This window comes from Triticum urartu, chromosome 1A (genome assembly GCF_056163025.1).
Source record: "Triticum urartu cultivar PI428250 chromosome 1A, HENAU_Tu73, whole genome shotgun sequence".
NCBI lineage: Eukaryota > Viridiplantae > Streptophyta > Magnoliopsida > Poales > Poaceae > Triticum > Triticum urartu.
In genome coordinates this window covers 315,343,061-315,364,872 of record NC_141873.1, presented here as the reverse complement: position 1 = coordinate 315,364,872, position 21,812 = coordinate 315,343,061, and the positions used below count along the sequence as shown (strand labels likewise).

At 44.5% G+C, this 21,812-nt stretch overlaps 1 pseudogene; it reads right to left on the bottom strand.

Annotated features, from left to right (window-relative positions):
* Window positions 1-4,285: 4,285 nt before the first annotated feature.
* On the bottom strand, window positions 4,286-5,737 carry LOC147991025 (putative B3 domain-containing protein Os03g0621600; annotated as a pseudogene).
* Between the last annotated feature and the right edge of the window lie 16,075 nt (window positions 5,738-21,812).

The following is a 21,812-nucleotide window of genomic DNA, read 5'->3' as shown; positions in this document are numbered from 1 at the left end:
GAACATTTTTGGACACCCCTTTTCCTAGCCCCAATTCAAACCATTTGATTAAATTCAAATGAGTTTGAATTCATATCTTCCGATCTTACCACTTCTAATTTTCTCGGACCATGCATATTTTTATGAGTCCGGGAAAATTGTCCTCGTGCCCAGATTCCGCCCCTACCTTCTCTTTCTTTTCCTTCTCCTTCTCTGGTTTTGTGTTAAAAAGGAAAAGAATGAAGAGAGAGAGAGAGAGAGAGCAGAGAGCCCAACTGGGCCTCCCTAGGCCCACTCTCGCGCCGGCCTACCTAGGCTACCCGCACCAGTGGCCCAAGGCCCAGCCGCCCCACCAGCTTCTCTAACCCTAGGCCCGACCAAAACCTCACCTCGTCCTCTCCCTCGCTCTCCTCGATCTCTCTCTCGCGTCGCCAGGGAGCCCGACTCCCTCACCTCCCTCGATCCCACTCCTCTCCCTCTCATCCTCCCATGCCCGATCCAGTTCTCTCCCTCTCCTCGATCTTCCTCTCGATTCCTAGGACCGCGCCATCCCCATCTCCCTCTCCCCACGCGCATGAACTCAACCTCGAGCGCCTGATACGCTCTTCCGCCGGCTACTCCGTTCCTCTGCCGCCAGCAAGCTCCGGCCTATGAGCCAACGCCACCGACGCCCACCTGCCATGGTGCGTGCCCCCTGGAGCCAACAGGGCGCTTCCCTGCCTCGCACCCGTGAACTCCGGCCCTGCAGGAGCTCCTTGCCGCCGCGCCCGCCGCTGCAGTTCACAGCACCTCCGTCTCCGGTGTTCACCAGCGTCCGGCCATGCCCATGCCTTGTGCCCCGCCATCGCCGGAGCGAGCTCGTCGCCCCACCTCCTGCGGTTGACCTCGAGTCGCTACTGCTCTGTTGCCGGTGACCTCGCCTGGGACCGTCAAGCCCCGACACCCAGCGATAACCCCCTGTCCCGGAGTTCCCCGCCACCGGCTTCTTCTCTGCTTGAGGAGCTCCGCTGTCTTGGACAGCCACCTCGCCTGCGTCCTCTCGCCGTTCTGCCATCTCCAGCCTCTGCGTGACCGACCGCGACGTCCCCGAGCAGCAGCTTTGCTGCTGTGTATCTTGGCCGTTTCGTGAACACAAGCATAAATGTCGCCGAGTTCTTCTACATTGACTTTACAGACCGCCAAGTTCGACTACAATCCATCAAGACCATCGTGTTGCACCTCCAGATGGATTTCACCAAGTTCCCACGACGACAAGTGTGACCCTTCGGATGCGCCAAGTTCGTCTACCCTTGTGTGTACCACTCCCGTCGCCCCGAAGACGTTGGAATCATTAAGTACCTCTTCGAAACGAACGTGAACGCCTACCATCGCAAGAACGGGACCGGAAAGTCCGAAGACCCCAAGTACCACGACACCGATGACATGAACGTCTACGGAAACTCGTGCAACGATAAACATGTACCACTACCGTCGCCGAGATCGCGAGAACCTCTACCGTCGACCCTAAAGCGTGCGAGAACGACTACTTCCACTACCGTCGCGAGAACGCCTACTTCCACTACGAACTTGATCCGTTCCGAAAAGGCACGCTTCGAAGGTATAACCCCGAGACGACCACTCTTGGACCGTATGCATGAGTTGTATGAGATGCATGTTGGTTGTTGTAATCCGCCCGTGAACGTTAGTTGTTCCCTCGTTTGACACCGTCGTCGATTCATGGGACACCCGGTATCCGGGAGCGCCCCACCATCTTTTGCACGCATCCGCACACTTCCCCTTTGCATCGGTATCTCAATCAAGTACCGGAACCGAAACGCTGTCGTGGCACCGTTTTCATTATCGTTGCCATGGCACCCCTTTCCTTCCCACCACGGTGACAAATGCTTCATAATGCTCTTGTCAACTTTTAATAAAAATTGCATAAACTTGTTCATGTCATCCGCATCATGATAACAACATCAAGAGTGTTTAAATTGTTGTTTGCTTTAAATTGCTAAATGCATATGGGGATTTACCGGAATTGTTGTTTGATGTTTCCGGCCCCATTTAAATTGCTTAGATTGTGTAGTTTACTTTTGCTTCATCTCTTGCCATGCTTAACAACATTTAATATTGGTGAGTATATAACCAAGAGAGAACTAAATAATTGATGTGGTGTTCCGTCAATATGCAACCCGTTGCATATTGAGCTCCACTTAATTTGTAGTTTTGGTTGTTGCACTTTGCCATGTCATGCATATTTAAGCCGGACATGCATCATACTTGGTTGTGCATCATGCCATGCCTATGTGATGGTTGTTTACCATGTTGTTTGCTTCTTTCCGGTGTTGCTTCTTCGGGTTAGTTCCGTTAACGTCGCGTTTGTGAGGATCCGTTTGACTACGTCTGTTTGTCTTCTTCATGGACTCGTTCTTCTTCCTTGCAGGATCTCAGGCAAGATGACCATACCCTCGAAATCACTTCTATCTTTGCTTGCTAGATGCTCGCTCTTTTGCTATGCCTATGCTGCGATACCTACCACTTGCTTTAGCATGCCTCCCATATTGCCATGTCAAACCTCTAACCCACCTTGTCCTAGCAAATCATTGTTTGGCTATGTTACCGCTTTGCTCAGCCCCTCTTATAGCGTTGTTAGTTGCACGTGAAGATTGGAGCTTGTTCCATGTTTGGAACATGGTTATTTGTTGGGATATCACAATATCTCTTATTTAATTAATGCATCTATATACTTGGTAAAGGGTGGAAGGCTTGGCCTTATGCCTGGTGTTTTGTTCCACTCTTGCCGCCCTAGTTTCTGTCATACCGGTGTTATGTTCCTTGATTTTGCGTTCCTTACACGGTTGGGTTATAATGGGAACCCCTTGACAGATTACCTCACTTGCGACATTTCTTACAATGCGGTTATGCCTCTAAGTCGTGCTTCGACACGTGGGAGATATAGCTGCATCGTGGGCGTTACAGTGATGAGGTACCAACACACTAGGCATGCAACCAGACCCGGCCCTGAGGGGGGTAGGGGGGGGGGCGGCCGCCCCGGGCCTCCGACACCAAGGGGCCCCCAGAGGCTATTTTCTGTGTACTACCTACAACGTACTGAACCTGGCCGAAGTAGTTCCACAAAGCGCAAAGGATGTCTAGGTTAGCGATCCGGTGCACTGGCGTATACCGTATAGCCGCCGGCAGCAAGGTTTCTCGTACAGAAAGCAAGCCCTCGATTCTTCTCCAGTTCCCTCAAATCTGTAATTAGGTCTTCTAGTTCTTCTCCAAAACCCAGCCGGCCTAAACGGCAATCGATGGATCAAAAGTCACACACGCCAGACCTGTTCCCCAAGTTTTGCTTGGTGGATCCAAATCGAAATCGATATAGGTTTGTTAAAATCTGTAGTAGTTCTTTCTTTTGACTACTTCGTTGCCATGTAATTGTTTAAAAGGAAAAACTTTCATGCTATTTACTAATTAAAATCAAGAAAATCACCATATATGGATTCATATATTATTTCCCAACGAAGAACCGTGTTTTGTGCCTATTGACAATTTTGGATTTTATTAGATGCCTGAACATAAACTGGTTATGCTTTCTTGATCTGTTCTATCAGATGATCAAAATTTTCTTCTAAAGATTTAGGTGACTATGGATCAAGGTACATGTTCACTACAAAAAGAGAAAGACATGATGGTACTGTTTAAGGTATTTCATCAGAAAATCCTTGAGTACTGAATCTTATTTTGTAATAGAATACTAAATCTGAATAGTTGCTTTGACATGGTATTTTGTGAACAAATTTACATATGCGCAAACTTATGTTCATTTGTTAAGCAACCGACCATGTTTTAGTTATTTGTCTTGCGTCACCGTGCAACAACATTGCCTTTTCTACGACAGTGCGCCCTTGTGATTCTCCTATGCGGCCTACCTGTGATGCTGTCATTGCCGCAGATTTGGTTTCTGGCCGGAGACACTTCATTGCTAGCCCCCGTGCTGCCATGCATATCGAGAAAAAACCACGCAAGTCAGAAAAGGTATGGAAGTCTTTAACTCTATCTTTAAAACCCTATACCATATCCACTATGCAATTTTTGCCATGAATGTTTATAAAAAACTTATACATGATGGTCAATATTAAGGGCCCCATAGTCCTAGTTTTGCCCCGGGCCCCTGAAATCTCAGGACCGACCCTGCATGCAACACAAACCAAAGACACACAAATAGATAGCATATAAACATAGTTTTAAACTAAATCAAGCAGTTTTCAACCAACTAATACAACATAGTCCAAACCAAAACAACACGCACAATAGAGCTATCCTAGACGTTCACGATGAAGGCGTCGTCGTGCTTCCCGCACTTGGTCACCACTTCAATGTCGTCGTCTTTGAAGACGATCACTCTCAGAGTGTCAGGAGTCAACAATTTGAAGGTGACCATGTCCCCGATCCTGATCTAGTGAATGGCGACGAAGGGGGCAACCCTGATCAAGTGTGACCCTGCCGTTCATTAGTCAGACCGTAACCCTCCATGCGCAGCCGGTGTTCGTCTTCAGCTTAAACTCCCAAGGCATGGTCAGGAAGTGCTTCGTGAAGTCCAGAGGCATAGGCAGACACTCCAGCTTCGGGGCAAGGATCACCTTGCAGAAGTGAGTTGGCCTTGTCTCCTCATGGTAGTGCCCGTAGTTCCGGTGCTTGCCGCTCGGGGCTCCTCCAGCACCACGTCCTCGGCCATGGGTAACACCTCCTCCAAGGGCGGCCCCATATCCTTGCCCTTCTCCATGGCCGGCACCACCTCCCTGCCCTTCTCCACAAATGACACTACCTCCTTGCACGTGTTCTCCGTCTCGATCTGCATTATGAATAGCACAAAGTTTAAATGTTGGTCAGCGTTAAACCCTATCATCCAAAGCACCTATAGTTACCCACCCAAACACTCACTACTTACCCACCACCGCACTGAATTAACCCTCTATGTCTCTCATTCTCACTCTTCTTCCACTTCTCCATCGCCATGAACCTTATCCCAAACCACTTCCCCTAGGGCATTGGATGGACGGTTTTCTTCCTCGGGTGCTCGCTCGGTGACCACATCAAGTTCGAGAACACCATGGAAGTGTGCTCGAACTTCACTAGCATCGATGGCATGCACAAGAAGGCAGGCGTGGTGGTAAAGAAGGCGATAAGAGGGATTTGTAGACGATGATTTCTGACCCAGTGAAGGGCGCTACGTCAGTGGACATCCTACACTAGGCCATGAATCAGGCAAACTTCGTCGATGCTACTTAGAGGGAAAGATGGGCCAAGTACAGGGGGTACAGAGCTCCTCAACACAAGCGTGCCACGACATTTTAGACTAAGACGTTGGTGGCGCTGGAGGTCATCGCTCTGGAGCCGAAGGAGGAAGAAGAAGCGGTGGAGGTGGTGGCCAGGGCGTCGGAGCCAGACCATCATACTATGCCAATCGATATGGAGGACGACGAGGATGACAAGACGGTTCATGCTACGGCTGAACCGGAGGATAACTACACCAAGGGCCCCTGCCGCTCCAAGTACCTTGAGGGGTCGCCACAACTAGGATTTACCGCTACTGTGTAAGACTAACCCCGAATCCCCATTCCCCTTATGCTCAATCCCAACTGGAACCCTAAAATCCATCATTGCCTAGTACTTATGAAGAAGTCTTGATCAATCCTATGGCTATTTACCCCGATTCCCCATTCCCCTAGAGCGCGAATCGTAAGCGAGGAGGTGAAATAGGGCTTACCGCCATTGCCAAAGTGTTGCGGATGATGTTGGTGATGGAGGGCGGTGGTCGCCTTGCTGTTCTTTGATCCGCTGATCGCTGCCGCCGGTGTGAGAGTGGAGAGAGGGGAGAGAGAGAGCGGTGAGGGAAGGCGAGGGTAATTATTGCCGGTGCCTCAGGAAACAAATGCGATGTCTCAAGCGTGGCTCCTGAGTGTAGCCGCCGCTGCCCACATGCATCCCGGAGGCCTGGCTGTGAAATATTTGCCTATTTGGCGGTTCTTAGCGGGCCTGGCCTCAAGGTGCTTTAAGTTTCATGCTATGCATGCCAAACAGTGAATGCATATAACGAGACAACCCATTTTCTTCCCGCACGGGCCTTTTTGGGCCTCATCCGGGCAACCAAACACGTCCTTTGAGGTGAAATGCGGAGGCCTCCAGTGCCTAGTGCCAGGATGGAATGTTTTTTTCAAACCGAAGTACTTCACACACAACATTTTGCTGAATGTCGCTGGCACAATGGCTAATCCAGCCGCCTGCTACTATTTGGACTTGCCCATGGATGATGCGATAAGCTCATGAGCTTATTATCCTAGGTTGTAACAAATTGGTTGAACGTGAAATTCTTTTTTCTTAAATGGGAGCAGAGCAGGTTTGAAAAAGGATCTTAGAGTGTCTAGGGTTGGGCCAGGAGGGTCTCTTAACGCCATGCAAATTTAAGCCGATAAGTGTCATTCATATAGTAGTGCCCTTTTCGAAATGGCACAGAACTTGATGCTTTCACTTCAGACCAATTCGGGATTTGTTTGTTTTCCGGATGAAACCCTTGAGGGTTTATGACTATTTTTAGATAGTGGACTGGAAGTTGATATGGCACGTGTTTAGCAATTTTTTGAGTGGTCACAACAAAGAAGAGGTCATGTGAATCTTTTTTTTGAAATAGAGGCAAAAGATTTGCCCCATTCATTAATTAATGAGAAGGTGTTACGAAGCAATCGTTCAACGAGAACATCAAAGTGGATGATACAAAACAACTACTCTCACGATAATGACTCACAAATGCCTAGCCCCCATGGTCTCATTAGCTCTCTTACACTGGGTGCACAACTCCCAATTTTTCCACCATCTCTTCTCAAGCTGGTATCAGTACATACCCTATTTTGAATAGCAACTCACTCGAAGAACTTAACCTTAGGGGGGCTTCCAAACGGTTCATAGTGGTAATCTTTGCACCTGAGAATAGCGCCGTGTAGGGGACGTCATCAAGTACTCACCGTTTTCCGAACATCTCCAAGTGATATCATCTTCGATCTCCTCGCACAGCTCCATAAGGCTCATTAATTTGTTGGCCTCATGGATTTCCTAGATGACCAAGACCTCCTAGTTGATCAAGACCTCCTAGATGATCAAGACCTCCTAGAGATATTCTAGGAGGTCTTGATCATCTAGGAGGTCTTGATCAACTAGGAGAATGATCAAGACCTCCTAGATGATCAATACCTCCTAGTTTGAGATTTGGGGAAGAATATCTCTCAAGACATCCATATCTCCTAGAGATTGGGAAGAACTACCATTGTTACTTGACTCTCCTTTGCTGTTCTTTGATCTAAGATGCATCTCTTGTATTGACTTAGGATTTGAGGAGTATTTGGTGTTGATCTTGTCCTATTTGAGTATTTTTGTTTTATTTCCCCTTTGTTTCCCTTGTACCTTGTGTTAGTTCTCAAATTGACATCCAGTTCATACATATCAGGCTATGATGAACCACAAGTATAGGGGACCACAACAGTGTTTGAGGGTAGTATTTAACCAAATTTAGTGAGTCAACACAAGGGGGGCCAAAATATTTATGAGTCTTAGAAGTTGAGTTGTCAATTCAACCACACCTGGAAAGTAATTTCTCCGCAACAGAGTGTTTAGTAGCACAGTAGTGTGATAATTTGATAGTAGCAGTAACAATAACAATAGTAACAATAACAGTAATAGTAGCAGTTTTGTAGTGATTGTAGGAGCAGCAACAACAGTACTAACTTAGCAAAGAAAGTATGAGGAAAGCGTAGGCATTGGATCAATGATGGATATTTGAAGGAAATATGCCCTAGAGGCAATAATAAAGTTGGTATTTATATTTCCTTATATCATGATAAATGTTTATTATTCATGCTAGAATTGTATTAACCGGAAACTTGATACATGTGTAGATACATAGACAAAACACAGTGTCCCTAGTAAGCCTCTACTAGACTAGCTCGTTAATCAAAGATGGTTAAGTTTCCTAACCATAGACATGAGTTGTCATTTGATGGACGGGATCACATCATTATAGAATGATGTGATGGACAAGACCCATCCGTTAGCTTAGCATAATGATTGTTAAGTTTTATTGCTATTGCTTTCTTCATGACTTATACATATTCCTTTGACTATGAGATTATGCAACTCCCGGATACCGGAGGAATAGCTTCTATGCTATCAAACATCACAACGTAACTGGGTGATTATAAAGATGCTCTATAGGTATCTCCGAAGGTGTCTGTTGGGTTGGCATAGATCGAGATTAGGATTTGTCACTCTGAGTATCTGAGAGATATCTCTGGGCCCTCTCGGTAATGCACATCATGATAAGCCTTGCAAGCAATGTGACTAATGAGTTAGTTGCGGGATGATGCACTGTGGAACGAGTAAAGAGACTTGCCGGTAATGAGATTGAACTAGGTATGAACATACCGACGATCGAATCTCGGGCAAGTAACATACCAATGACAAAGGGAATTGCGTATATTGTCATTACGGTTTGACCGATAAAGATCTTCGTAGAATATGTAGGAACCAATATGAGCATCAAGGTTCCGCTATTGGTTATTGACCGGAGAGGTGCCTCGGTCATGTCTACATAGTTCTCGAACCCGTAAGGTCTGCACGCTTAACGTTCGATGATGATTTGTATTATGAGTTATGTGATTTGGTGACCGAATGTTGCTCGGAGTCCCGGATGAGATCACGGACATGACGAGGAGTCTCGAAATGGTCGAGATGTAAATATTGATATATTGTATGATAGTATTCGAACACCGAAAGTGTTTCGAAATGTATCGGGTATATATCGGAGTACCGGGGGGTGGGGGGGGGGTTACCAGAACCCCCCGGGGTGAAGATATGGGCCATAGGAGGGAGGCAGGCCAGCCCACAAGGGGTGCCCCCCCAAGGGAGGAGTCTGAATTGGACTCGGGGAGGGGGCGGCGCCCCCCTTTCCTTCTCCTTCTCCCTCTCCTTCCCCCCTTCGATAAAAGGAAGGGGGGGCCGAATCCTACTAGGAGCCCAAGTGGGACTCCTCCCACTTGGGGCGCGCCTAGGGCCGGCATCCTCCCCTCTCCCTCCTTTATATACGGGGGCGGGGGCGCCTCTAACACACATCAATTGTTCCAAGCTGTGTGCGGCGCCCCCCTCCACAGTTTACTCCTCCGGTCATATTTGTCGTAGTGCTTAGGCAAAGCCCTGCATGGATTACTTCACCATCACCGTCACCACGCCGTCGTGCTGACGAAAATCTCCCTCAACACTTTGCTGGATCAAGACTTCGAGGGACGTCATCGAGCTGGACGTGTGCTTAAATTGGAGGTGCCGTACGTTCGGTGCTTGATCGGTTGAATTGAGAATACGTTCGACTACATCAACCATGTTAAGCTAACGCTTCTACTTTTGGTCTATGAGGGTACGTGGACACACTCTCCCCCTCTCGTTGCTATGCATCTCCTCAATAGATCTTGCGTGAGCGTAGGACTTTTTTTTGAAATTGCATGCTACACATCCCAACAATATTTGTATGGATGACATTCATAATGTAACAATCACAACCTAGAATGATACACAATAGCTCCAATTCATCAATTCAATGTAGCCATGTATTCAGTATATAGTCATACATGCTTATAATAAGAACTTGTCTAACATATTTTGTCCTACCCTCCCGTGACAGCGGGGTCCATAAGGAAATCTACGAGTAAGTAAGGCCTCCTTTTAATAGAGAACCGGAATAAAGCATTAACACATGGTGAATATATGAACTCCTACCATCCCCGGAGAGTATCCCAATTATTGTCACCTTGGGGTCTACGTTTGAGAACAATAAAAAGTGCGTACAACTAGCAAATAGGATCAAGAACTCAAATATATTGATGAAAACATAAAGGGTTCAGATCTGTAATCATAGCACTCGGGCCCTAATTACAAGCATTAAGCATAGCAAAGTGATAGCAATATCAAGCTCAGAACATAGTAGATATTAAGGATCAAACCCTAACAAGTTGACTTGATTACATGACAAATCTCATCCATCTCCATCACCGTCCAGCAAGCCTATGAAGGAATTACTCACTCCTGGTGGTGAGCATCATGGAATTGTTGATGAAGAATGGTTGATGATGACGACAACGAAGAATACCCCTCTCTGAGGCCCCGCACGGACTCCAGATCAGCCTTCCCGATGAAGAACGGGAGGTCGCGGTGGCTCCATATCATAAAACGTGATAAAATTCTTCTCTTATTTTTTTCTTGGGAAGACAAAATTTATAGGCTTGGAATTAGGTCAGACCGCCGCCTGTGGGCCCCACAAGACATCAGGGCGCGCCCTGTTGTCTTGTGGAAAACAGGTGGCCCCCTCCGGTGGATCTTCATTTCAATATTTTTTATTTGTTCAACAAAAAATCTCTGCAAAGTTTTGTCCGATTCTGAGAACTTTTATTTCTGCACGAAAACAACACCATGGTAGTTCTACTGAGAACAACGTTAGTCCAGGTTAGTTTCATTCAAATCATGCAAATTAGAGTTCAAAACAAGAGCAAAAGTGTTTGGAAAACTAGATACGATGGAGACGTATCAACTCCCCCAAGCTTAACTCATTGCTTGTCCTCATGCAATTCAGTTGATATACTAAAAGTGATAAAGAAAAAAAAATCACAAACTCTTTTGTTTTGTTGTTGTATATAAACTTAACTAGTAACCAAGTATTCAGCAAATATCATGACTTGACCATGTGAATGATAACACGTAGAATTCACATTTACTCATATCAATGACATAATCAACTAGCGAGCAATAATAACATATCTCATATGCCAACAATTTGGCCAAAATAATCATGATATAATATGATAACATGGTATCCTTCTAGCCCTTTATGAGGCCAAAAAACATAAATGCAGAGCACCTCTGAAGTTAAAGAAGCGACTAAACATTGTAATTCAGGGTAGAAGAGATCCGGTCATGCTCACATTCAACTAGTCCCAATGCATGTTAAACTAAGAATGACAATAACACTCTCTATGTTGGTGCTTGAATGAGAAGGTGATGACTCAATAGTAAAACTAAATAACATCAAAGTAAATAGAAAGGCCCTTCAAAGAGGGAAACATAGATTTGCAGCGGTGCTAGAGCCCAGAGCTTAAAAAAGAGATGAAAACATGTTTGAGTGTTGTGCTTTTTCTGTCAATGTCATGACAATGGATTTTAAAATCTTCCATGATAAACATATTATTAGCGGTACCCACAAATAAAGGAAAATTTTAACTCCCCCACAACATTACTAACACAAGCAATGGCTAGCCGAATCCATGGGTTCCCTCCAAACAATCAACTTTCCATGGGAGTATTCTTTTAGTATATTTTCTTTGTTTTTGTTTGACGGGACTGGGCATCCCAATTACCAGCCTCTCTCGTGCAAGACAAGTGAATGAACTCTTGTCGTGAGAATAACCCACATAGCATGGAAGATATTGACCGCCTCGTCGCTCCATGAGCGGTATAGATACACAAAACAGATGCTTATTTGAATGATTAGAGATGGCACATACAAATTTACTTGGAATGGCATGGTAATACCGTATATAGGTAGATATGGTGGAATCTTTTGGAACAACTTTGGGGTTTCAGGAGCTTGGATGCACAAGCAGTATTCCCATTTAGTACAAGTGAATCTTAGCAAATAGATTGAGAAGCGACCAACTAGAGAGCGACCACTGACATAATCATGCATTGAGAAAATATTAAACATTGAACATGCGCATGGGTAGGATATAAACACTCTGAATATAAATATCGTAAAGACTGCATTGGTTTTGAATCAAGTACATGTGTGAACATGTGCCAAGTCAAGCCACTTGAATTCTTCAGAGGAGGATACCATCCTAACATACTACATCATAATCATTTTAATGCATGTTGACACTCAAGATAAATCATCCACTCATAGCTACTTAAGCATGGCATGAGCATCTATAATCTTTAATTTTCATCAGAAACCTGTTTACTCATAATATGCTGAATCAAGGCTACCAAGTTAAACATATTTACATAAACAAAAACAAGAGAAGTTCATACCAGCTTTTCTTTGCCACAATCACTTCATCAAATCATCATCATTATTGCTTTTCACTTGCATGACCGAATGATGTGAAAATAATAATAGTGTAAGTGTGTCGTGGTGTAGGATCCAAAGTAGGTCTAGAGGGGGGTGATTAGACTACTTGACCAAATAAAAATCTAGCCTTTTCCCAATTTTAGTTATGGGCAGATTTTAGCAACTTAGCACAAGTCAAGCAATCAACTTACACATGCAATTCTAAGAGTGTAGCAGCGGAGAGTAAAATATTGCATATGAAGGTAAAGGGAAGGGTTTGGAGAGTGCAAACCCAATGAAGACACGTAGATTTTTGGAGTGGTTTCGATAGGTGGTGCTATCGTACATCCACGTTGATGGAGACTTCAACCCACGAAGGGTAACGGTTGCGTGAGTCCATGGAGGGCTCCACCCATGAAGGGTCCACGAAGAAGCAACCTTGTCTATATCACGATGGCTATCGCCCATGAAGGACTTGCCTCACTCGGGTAGGTCTTCACAAAGTAGGCGATCTCCTTGCCCTTACAAACTTCTTGGTTCAACTCCACAATCTCGTCAAAGGCTCCCAAGCGATACCTAACCAATCTAGGAGACACCACTCTCCAAAAGGCAATAGATGTTGTTTTGATGATGAACTCCTTGCTCTTGTGCTTCAAATGATAGTCTCCCCAACACTCAACTCTCTCTCACAGATTTGGATATGATGGAAACATGATTTGAGCGAAAAGCAACTTGAGGAAGGCTAGAAATCAAGATTCTTGTGGTAGGATTGAAATATCTTGATCTCAACACATGAGTAGGTGGTTCTCTCTCAGAAAATGTATGCTGGAAGTGTAGGCACATTCCGACGGCTCTCTCACATATGGATATGGGGGTGGAGGGGTATATATAGCCTCCACACAAATTCCAACCGTTACACACATTTGACCCAACTCGGTCAGACCGAATAGAAGAACTCGGTGAGACCGATTTAGTTCAAAATGTGAATGTTAGGAATCTCGGCGGGACCGATTGGAACAACTCGGTGGGACCTATGTGCTAGGGCTTAGGGCAAACATCAAATTGGTGGTGCCGATTGCATCAACTCGGTGATATTGAAGTGAAGCAATAAGCAACCGAGTGAATGTCAAGCCAACTTAGAGAGACCGATTGCACTGACTCAGTGGGACCAAAAGAGTGCAACAAGTCACAGAGCGTTGGCAAGGCCATCTCGATGAGATCGAGATCCGTAATGGTGTGACCGAACTATTAGGGTTTCCGGTAGTGGCTATGTCAAATGAACTTGGTGGCGCCGAATAGGATGTTTCGGTGGGGCCAAGTTTGACTTTGGATTTTGGACATATTTGGAATGAGAAAGTGGTTGAGGGCTTTGGAGCAACATCACTAAGCACTTTGAGCAAGCAAGCCATTAAGCAACACCTCACCCCCTTTAATAGTATTGGATTTCCTATGGACTCAATGTGATCTTGGATCACTAAAATAGAAATAAAGAGTCTTGAGCTTTTGCAAATATGTGTCCTTAGCATTTTGAGGGGTCCACATTCCTAGTCCATGCCATGCCATTCATTGAACTTTCTGAAATATCAAACTTGAATGGATATTAGTTCAATGAGCTATATGTTGTTATGAATTACCAAAACCACCAGGGGATTAGTTGCACTTTCACGTGGACTGAGCTAAAATCTACAAACAATTTAGTTAAGGGAGGAGACAATGAAATATTGGCTCTTTGTTAGATCAACAACAAAGCATATGAGAGGCACTCAATAATTCTTACAAAGTCTTCTCCAAAAGATGACTCAAAGAAAAGAAAAGGAATTCAAAGAAACACACTGCTTTTTTTAGAGTTTTTAGTTTTTCTGAAGAAAGCGAACTTAAAAAGAAAAATGTAAAGCGATAAAAAACTATTTACATTGAAGAACTCCCAACAAAGAACAAAAATAAGAAACGAGAAATCATTTTGGGTTTTCTTTTAGAGTTATCTATTTTCGTGTCCCTGGTTGCTTAGTTGTGCTCAGTTTTGCCCAGGCAACTAACTTTGCTAACTTTTACCCTCCCCCCTTGATGCCTACTACACAACTCGTTCTTGTAGACTCGTGTTGGGCCTCCAAGTGCATAGTTTTGTAGGACAGTAGCATTTTCCCTCAAGTGGATGACCTAAGGTTTATCAATTCGTGCGAGGCGTATGATGAAAATGGTCTCTCTCAAACAACCCTAGAACCAAATAACAAAGAGTCTCTTGTATCCCCAACACACCAAATACAATGGTAATTTGTATAGGTGCACTAGTTCGGTGGAGAGATGGTGATACAAGTGTAATATGGATAGTAGATATTGATTTTTGTAATAGTAATAATAAAAAACAGCAAGGTAGAAAGTAACAAAAGTGAGCACAAACGGTATTGCAATGCTTGAAAATGAGGCCTAGGGTCCGTACTTTCGCTAGTGCAATCTCCCAGCAATGTTGAAAGTGCGTTATATCGACTAGAGGGGGGGGGGGTGAATAGGCGATTTTCATGAATTCTTCACTGAAGAATATGCGCGTGGGGAAATTCCTTAGCGAAGAACTACTTGCAGTGGAATAAGTACTCAAAAGTAAACATGACAAAACACAAGCATAGTCATCATGATGAAATGAAGACAAGCACAGAGTACAGAAAGCGTAAGCACAGGATAACACAGGATGAAGACAAACAGACTGAAGAAATTAAACTGAGGAAATTGAGAAAGTCTTCAGTCAAAGTCTTCAAACACAGATATGAGGAAATGAAAGAGTTGAGGAAATAGAACCCGTAAGCTTGGTGAAGACAATGATTTGGTAGACCAGTTCCAACTGTTGTCTCAGTTGTACATCTCGTTGGAGCGGCTAGGTATTTAAACCCGAGGACACACAGTCCTCACCATATTCTCCTTGAGCTAAGGTCACACAGACCTCGCCCAATCACTCGTGGTAAGTCTTCAGGTGACTTCCGAACCTTCACAAACTCGGTCACTCGGCGATCCACAATTCCTCTTGGATGCTCTAGTCCATGATGCCTAACCATCTGGAAGAAGCACAGTCTTCAAAGGTAACAAGCGTCGGATCCACGCAGGATCAATCTCTTCAGTGATGCTCAATCACTTTGGGTTTGTAGGTGTTTGGGTTTGGGTTTTCCTCACTTGATGATTTTCACTCAAAGTATTCAGAGGATGGGATGCTCTCAAATGACAAGTGTCAGTTTCTCTCGGAGCATCCAACCAGCTAGTGGTTGTAGGGGGCGGCTATTTATAGCCTAGGGAGCAGCTCGACATGATAAGACATAAATGCCCTTCAATGATATGACCGTTAGGTGGGTAGATATTTTGGGACAGGTGGTGCATAGCACAGCAACGATCGGAATTTTGAGTAGCAAAATCCTCAGGGCTATCATGTTCCTCACTGTGTAGGCAATCCGCACTGGCAAATTCCTAACTCCTCAGTCAGGACAAATTCCTCAGAGACCAGAAGAACCTCGTCTCTGTCACTAAAGAATGTGACTGAACTGTATGAGATTTCCAATGGCTTCACTCGAAGGGATTGGTAGGTGTAGGATTTTGAGTTGAGCATCACATGGAAATTTTTCCTTAGTATTTCCTCGACCCCCTTTAATAGTACGGTGTTTCCTATGACTCAATAAAGAGAAAATGAAACTACGAAAACAAAAGTCTTTACGCTTCATGTTCTTCAAATGAATACCAAGTCTTCAAGGTCACACCAATTTCTTTACTTTCAAAGTCTTCAAAAAGTCTTTAGAAATCCAAAGTCTTCAGTCGAAGAACTTCAATTTTAGGGGTCGACTTTCTCTGTAAATATCAAACTCCTCATAGACTTATAGACCTGTGTACACTCATAAACACATTAGTCCCTTAACCTACAAGTCTTCAATACACCAAAATCACTAAGGGGCACTAGATGCACTTACAATCTCCCCCTTTTTGGTGATTGATGACAATATAGGTTAAGTTTTCAACGGGGATAAACATATGAAGTGTAAATACTGATATTGTGGAATTTTATTGCAAGATATAGAAGAACTCCCCTGAAGATGTGCATAGTGAGGAATTTGCTTTTGAAGCAATGCACACTTGAAGAGTAGAATCATGGAGATCTCCCCCTATATCTTGTAATTCATACACGCATTTACATATAATAATGAAGAATTTGAAATGCATGATGAAATATGGTGACTGATGTAATTCAGCATGCGTGCATTAACATATATAAGGAATAAGCATGCATAAAGACACATCAAAAGTATCAGAGCACCATCGGGTTTAAGTTTACAACTCGATCCAATAAAGTTTCAGAAGAGCGAGAGTTGTAACTTAGCAAAAAAAAACGCCCATATAGACAGACCCGCTTGAAGACTAACTCAAAATTCTCCCCCTTTGTCATCAAATGACCAAAAGGATCGAAAATGAGGACTAACGCCCCTGAAGAATATCAAGTTGATGAAGGAGCGCCAGCGTTGTTGGGGTCGTTTGTCATTGAAGGGCCTGCTGCAGTGTCATCCAAGTCTTCATACTCATCGGTGTCACGCGATGAAGAATATGAGCTGGTCACCAAAGGAGGAACCTTGACCTTCTTGAATTTCTTCGGTGGAGGTGCAGACCAGTCAAAATCTTCCTTGAGACCCATTTTCTTCAGATCTTCTGCACTATAGACATGGGGCAGAATATCCTAGGTGCGACCGAAAACCTCATGGAGGTAGTAATGGTTTTTCTTCACTGCATTGTGTGTAGCAGTCATGTTGTGAAGAAATGAACCAAACTGACACTTAACCCATTTATGGTTTCGATCCACCTTCTAGTGAAGACTAAGCAGAAGCTCATGGTCGGTCATCACACGAGGAGCAGTTGCTTGAGGAGTAGACTTGGGTGCATTGGCAGCAGAGTCATGTGTGGCAGAGTCATCATTGGTGGAATAAGATGCAGCTTTGCGAAACTGACCATCCAATGGACGAATGCCTTCATCAATGACAGCAGGAGCCTTGCCCTTTTCATTAGTTGAAGTAAAAGCCTGCTTGAGGACTTCAATCGGGGGCAGATAGCTAAGGTGATTCTGAAAATCAGCCTTGTAGTTGAGTGAAGATCTTGTCCTGAGGAATCTCATAATCCAAGGTGCATAAGGCTTCAGCTCAAATGGAGAAAGTGCAGCATTTGCCAGAGTCCTCATGAAGAAATCATGATAGTTGATAGGAATGCTATGAGTGATGTTGAATAGCAGATTCTTCATGATGCCAACTATTTCCTCATCAGATGAGTCGTGGCCTTTGATGGGACTCATTGTCCTCGTCAGAATGCGATAGACGGTTCTAGGCACATATAGTAAATCCTTCACGAGGAATTTGTTCCGTGGGGCTTGACCGGGCTTCAAAGGCTTTATTAACACTTGCATGTAATGAGCTGTGAGTTCTGGTTCGTGATACAGGCAGCGAGCTCCTTCACTGGGTGGACTGATGGGCAGGGTGTGAAGCAATTCAGGGGCTGGTGCCTTATAGTGAGTGTTGTCGGTTATCTAGTCCAAGACCGAGGTGTTGATATCTTCAGGATCATCTGTGATATGCAATGTAGCGTAGAACTGAAGAATAAGCTCTTCATTCCAAGCAACTATGTCAGAGAAAAAGTTGAGGAGGCCTGCATCATGAAGAACACTGAGCACAGGAGAGAAGCACGGTAATGATTCCATGTCCACATGAGGAATATGCTCATGGTAGAAGATTTTGTCTTTGTTGAAAAGTAGTGAAGAGTAGAAGTTGGCCTAGCTTGCAGTCCAGAAAGGCTTCCTCCTTAGACGAGCATAGTCATAAGGATTGTAGTCAGTGAAGAACACGTGCTCGCCGAAGAAATCATCAGCCTTGAATTTCTGCTTCTTCGAGAAGGGATCATTTGGCTTAGGGTGAGGAGTGTCAGTCAATTGCATCACAACCTCCGGGATCTCGATCTCAGGCTCCACAGGCTGAGGAATTTCAGGTGCTACTTCAGCGGCAGCCTGGGACTGCAATTCTTCATTTACATGATCTTCAGCACTAGTGGCTGGTATTTCTTCATGGACAGACGGTGTGGCATGTGGTTCATCAGATCCCATGTGTACAGTAGTTTCTAGGGACTGAGGAATTTGTTGCAATGGTGTGAAGAGTGGATAGTTGGGGTGTTGACTTTCCCAAAATTCATCACTTAGCATGGGTGTGGTACAACCAATGTCCACATCTCCATCTTCCATTTCTTCAATGCCGTCCTCTTCAGCAGTAAACTGAGGCATAGGCGAGGAGACAACTGGTGTTGAAGGGATTGTATCCACTTCAATTTATTCATCCATCTGCTCTGATGAAGCAGCAGAGGGATTCTCTTCATTGGATTCACTTGGAACCATATATTCTTCATCAAAAGGAATAAGGTCCTTTGATGGCATGGTTGAGATATGAACATCATCAATTGGGTTTGCAAACGAGCTTGTCAGTGGCTTCATCTTCTTCGGGGCTGAAGAATCTGATGAAGTTGATGCCTTCCTTTTCTTCACTGCTGCACGCTCTGCAGCCTTAGTCTTCTTCACATCTGATGCAGATGGAAGGATCAGAGTTGCTATAGGCGCATGAGGAGTAGAGGAATTGGGTTGAATTTCTTCAGGTGCAACTGATGCAGTTGCCCTGACTTCTTCATTTTCTTCAGGCACACCACTAGTGGATGCCCTGGAAATTTCTTCAGCGGCTGGAATGCAGTCATCAGCCCTAGAACTCACATTTTCTTCAGCAGCCTGATTTTCATCAGCGGTGCTGGCATGTTCTTCAGTCGGCTGAGCAGATGCTTCAGCCTGAGGAATTTCCTGTTGCGTTGGGGCTGCAACATTTGAGGTGAAGTTGTCAGAAAGTCTCACAAAATGAACCTTGGCTCCAAGCCAATTAGCGTACTATGCGTTAAATTCATCACTGAGTTTCTTGATCTCAATTTGAATAGTGACAAGTTCTTCAGTTGTCATAGAGACAATGTGTTTCTTCAGATAGCGCTCCTTCTTGTACTGCGCTTTCTTGATCTGACTGGCCTTCTCAAACTTCCATTTCTCTTCCTGTATGAAGTGAGTCAACATATGACTTTGGCCAGGAGTCAGCTTGAAGTCAGGCATGGGAGTGTTGGGGTCCTTGTGCCAAACATCAATGTATTCGAGGATCAACTTTGGATCCAAAAGTAGAGGCACACTTGTGCCCTTGGCTCTAGCGGCCCTGACTTGCCTATCTCTGATGATTTCGGCAAGTTCTTCATCATCAGCCTCATCATCATCAGAGGGCACTTGGAAAGCAACTTGTTTCTTGTGAGGACTTGGTCGAGGACCTCGGCCAACAATGGTTTTCTTCTTCAGAAGAGAGGGAGCAGCTGAGGAACTTGAAGCAGCTGAGGAACTTGCAGAGGCTCCTGAGGCAATAGATATGCCTGTGGTCCTTTGGCACGTGGCGAGATGCACAGGTGCTGAGGATTTGGTCGGAGCAGCAGAAGATTTTGGAGGAGCAGGAGCAGCGTGAGGAATTGGCCGTGAGGGCTTTGAGGAATCTGGCCGTGAGGGCATAGCTGAGGAACTTCGCCGTGAGGGCATTGCTGGTGAAGCACTAGGCTTGTGAGCGGGCTTCTTTGGCATGGCCTTCTTCGGCTTTACAGAGGCCTTAATAGCAGCAGTGGCAGCAGAGTCTTTATTGAATTTCCTCACTGCATCTTTTGCTTGTTTGGCCAACTTGGCCTGGCGCTTGGCCCATTCTTTAGGATAGTCCTCACCACGCTTGAGACTGGTGGGATCAGCTATTTGGCCAGGAGCCAATGGAGGTCTTGAGCATGGAGGGGTAACAACGAATTTCTTCATGTACTTTGGAGTAACATATCTGTACTCCCTCCATTCTCTTGCCCATCTCCTCTCTATCTTTTGAATGCGCACCTTGCACTGATTTTTATCTTCCTCAAGGGGTGTGCAGTACCCAGCATAGATGTCCTCAGGGATTTCAAAAGTAGTATTGACCTCAGGCCTCTTTCCTCCTTTCTGTGGATTCTTTCCATTAGCCATTTTATTCAGTTGAGGAATTTGAACAATTGAATTCTCTGAACAAGTATGCAACTTTTCTTTAAGGAATGCTGCAAATGAGTTAAGTTGATGAGAACCTAGTGATTCAGCAGCGGACATGAGTACCTGTGAACAGAGTATAGTTGCGAGGAATTTGGAGAGGTCATATGCGTTCTTAGAAGGTTTTGTAAAATGAATAAGTTTGAGGAATTTACCAGACGAGTCTTGAAGAATTTCACTAAGCGTTCTTAGTCTCAGGTTCCAGAGTTGTACAGATCAGAAATCTGCACAATTGAGGAATCTTGAAGATAAATTATAGCTTAGAGAAATGAGTCAAGATCAGATAACATGTGAGGTGTTTAATGTGTGAAGAATTGAAGAAAAACACCTTTGAAGATTTTGTAGAAAACATTAGAATCAAAGAGGGCAGTAAAAGTAACTTTTAATTACCCTGGACGAAGAACACGATGAATTGGAATGTGGAGATCTGAAGTTCATCAGTGCAGATTTCCACGCCCTAACTCGGCGGAGGAAGACAGCTACGGCGGCGGCGGAGTGAAGATTTCCGCGGCCGGCGCGAGTACGACAGCGACGAGATCGAGGCAGTGAAGCTCTTCCTCACCGGCGACGATGAAGTAGCGGCGACACTAGCGTCTGAGGAGCTCGAGCTGGAGAGAGGTCGAGCGGGGTAACGGAAGTGAGGAAGGGGAAGGGGGTATTTATAGCCACGGAGAAAAACTGTTCGCCCGAAGAATTTGGACGAATGTGCCCCTGACCCTTCTCATTCGCTTGACATTTTTCACCCACGTACTGAGAAGTGGAGATTGTGTGTGATCGTCGGTGATTAGATAAGTATTTAGTGGGATGCAGAACGGTTCGAGTGGCAAAGCCGAAAATTTGGATAAGATAAGTTTTAACATTCAGTTCGCAATTCTTCAGCTGACAAGGACACAATGAAGATTTTGAACAAGTTTCAAATAGAACGCACATGAAGAATTTATGAATAGATTGGGTTGAGTATAGCATAGAGGGGGAAGGGTCCGATCACATTCACTTAGCAGAGAAACCAACTTAACATAAACTCATATATATATATATATATAGCCAATGAAGAAAAACGACGGAAACAATGAAGGTAATGCAAAGTTGTAAAACAATCTGAGGAATTTCAAAGAACTGAGGAAAAACTCAAATTGAAGATTCTCAACTTTGGTGGTGGCATGACCCACCGTATAAGAATGATAATTTCAGACACCGCATACAATTGTCGTAGGGTTCTGAGAATCAAATTCTTTGTTAATTTCTTCACACTTAGAGTGTTATTCTTCATTGATTGAAGAAAAATGTTTCTTCATGTGTTGCACATTTAAGTCATCAATTTTGTATAAGTGTTAGGATGAGTGTCCGTTTCAAAGAACATTCAAAGATTCTAAGATATTTAGCTCACTCCGCAACTTGCTAAATCTCTTCTCATCCAAGGGCTTTGTGAAGATATCAGCTAGCTGTTCTTCAATCTTCACATGCTCAATAGAAATGTCGCCCTTCAACACATGATCACGAAGAAAATGATGACGAATCTGAATGTGCTTTGTCTTCGAGTGCTGAACTGGGTCGTGAGCAATCTTGATGGCACTCTCATTATCACAGAAG